The sequence below is a fragment of the Apteryx rowi genome, unplaced genomic scaffold (assembly GCF_003343035.1).
Source record: "Apteryx rowi isolate R43461 unplaced genomic scaffold, aptRow1 scaffold_224, whole genome shotgun sequence".
NCBI classification, from domain to species: domain Eukaryota; kingdom Metazoa; phylum Chordata; class Aves; order Apterygiformes; family Apterygidae; genus Apteryx; species Apteryx rowi.
The window spans coordinates 305,632-308,071 of NW_020448575.1; positions in this window are offsets into that span (position 1 = coordinate 305,632).

The window sequence follows — 2,440 nt, forward strand, 5'->3', positions numbered from 1 at the left end:
CCGTCCGCCCGCCCGCCCGCGGAGACCCCCGCGGAGGGAGCCGCGGGCCGGGACGCGCCCGTCCCTTCGCTTGCGGCGCCCGTGGGCGGCCGCGTCCTCCGCCAGGTGCCTTTAATGAAGGTTCCGCGGCTCCGCTCGTGGCGAAACCTTTGAAATCTGCTCCGCCGTCCCTTGCAAAGCTACGTGGACGCGGTAATTGCTGCGAGTGAAACAGCTGAGCGAAAATGTGCTCCGCTGACCTCTCGTTTTGCTCTATACATTTGGCACTCGAGTCGGAACGCGGTTATTATCTATTGCCTTGGCAAGATGCAATCTGCTGCTTTCAGCCATTTCTTCCTTGTTCGCGTTTTAGTTAAGCTGCGCGGTGATACATGATCCAGTCACATCTGCACTCAGCCGAAAGTTATACTGTAGACTTAGGATATTAGCACTTCATGAATATTTATGTATTTATTTTTCAAATTTCTGAGTCTGTCTAATTTATAAAACTACTTTGCTGGGAAAGCTTAATTGGGAACTCAGCTGCATATCGTACTCCTCGCGGAACAGGCAGGCGAATAGTGATGGGACTGCCAGCTTGGCATTTCTTTGGGGCAAGTTACCCAAAATACAGCTTTGAAGCAACTTCTTCAATTTTGTAATAAAAAGACCTTTTCTTCTGTATATTCAGTTGTTTTCTTTTTATACTCATTCACTACCTGCACATTTACTGCTTTAAAAATTCTTCTAAATTTCAATGCAAATCGGATTTGAAGAGAAAGGAAGGCAAGCAAGGGAATGACACAAAAGAGCAGCACCTGTAAAATAAGGATTGTAAAACAAGCCCAGTTAAGAAAGTGTTCAGTGGTGCCCTCTAGGATATTAAAACACTCACAAAAAATAATCCTGAGCCTCGGCATTCTCACCGGATAAAACACCCAGCCCGCAGAGCAGGAGCGTGATGAATACAGTGTGGCAGGATTAAGACCACCCTGGCGGTTTCCGAAAGACTAACCTCGCTCCTAGGAGAATCGACTGCAAGGCCAAAACCAGAGTTTATTTTAATAAGAGCCTTGGATTATTGCTTAAAAAAGAGAAGCAGAGCGGGGAGGAAGCAGCAGGCGCCCCGGCCGGTGCAGGCAGGGCAGGCAGGGCCCGGCTGCGTGCAGCCCTGCCTGCGCAGAGCGCTGCTGCCGATTTCACATAACGCTCTTGGAGGACCAAGATGCGTCGCCAAGGATGAGTATAAATATAGAAAAACCCGAAGCAGAAGCTGTACCAGATCTGTGCTTTGCATCACGCAGCGACAGCGCTGCTGCTCTGTTACTGAAGGCCCCACGCTTGGGTTTGCAGTCTGGTCCAGGCAACTTCCATTTCTTTGCTCCTCTGGGCGTGGGCAGGATTTTCCGAGACGCCAGCATCGTCCCTTCGGCATTTCATCCTTTGCCTGGTCTTCCCCGCCATCCCTGCCAGCAGCGCTCCCCTGCTGCGGCGTGCCTCTCCTCCGGGCACCTCGCGCGGCCGCTTGCCCGGAGCAGCGCACCCGCTGGCGAAGGGCCTCGTGCTAAAACGAGCGGAGGGAACGGCGTGTTTTTTCACAGCCGTGCCGTCGCACGGCTTCCTGCACAGTCAGCACATCAGTGCCCTCCCGCCCCTCATGCTGCCGACCCATCCTTGCCCTGGAGCCAGCCGTAAAGCAGGCTGCGCGAGCACCTTCCCGCGCGTGCCCGGCTCAGCGCCCTCCTGCCGGCTGCCGCCGAGTTCCCTGCACCTCTGCCTCTTAGTGCCCCTCTGGCAAAATCAAGGATTTTGTGCCACCGGTTTCCATGAAACTGAATGTTTTGTTTGACTCAACCCAAATGGACGACATCTCCCCGACAAGAAAAGGCAGCGCGCTAGCGATCCCGCGGAAATACCCGGCCAGGCCCATTAACGCCGAGCCGGAGCAGCGCGTGGGTGTGCTGAGGGAATGGTCTGAACATAAATCCAGCTGTTCCTACCTTTTGTTTTTAGTTGTCAAGGAGACTTAAGTGCAGTTCTCGATATTTGAAAGTGCGCCAGCGTGAAAAATGGGCCAGAACCTGTTCCAGAGACGGCGAGGCTGGTACAAAGGGCCTTGGCAAACGATCGCTGCGATGCCTGCTCCTATCGGGGGAGAACACCATACATACATGTATATACACACACACATATATATACATATATATATCCATGTGCATATGAGATCCTACACGTCTCACTCGGGAGGTCTGCTGAGAAGGGACGGGGCAAGACCGGACACCGCTGGGTGAGCTCTTTCTGACTCCCTGCCGCAGGACGGAGGCTGCGACGGATAATTTTGGCTTCGGATGCAGAAACCTCCCCATGCTCCGGCGATGGGGGAGCAGGGCTGAGCAGAGCGCGGGTTGGGGGGGCCGGCGACGCGTGCGTCGGCTGCGCAGGGGCCTTGGCACGGAGCTGG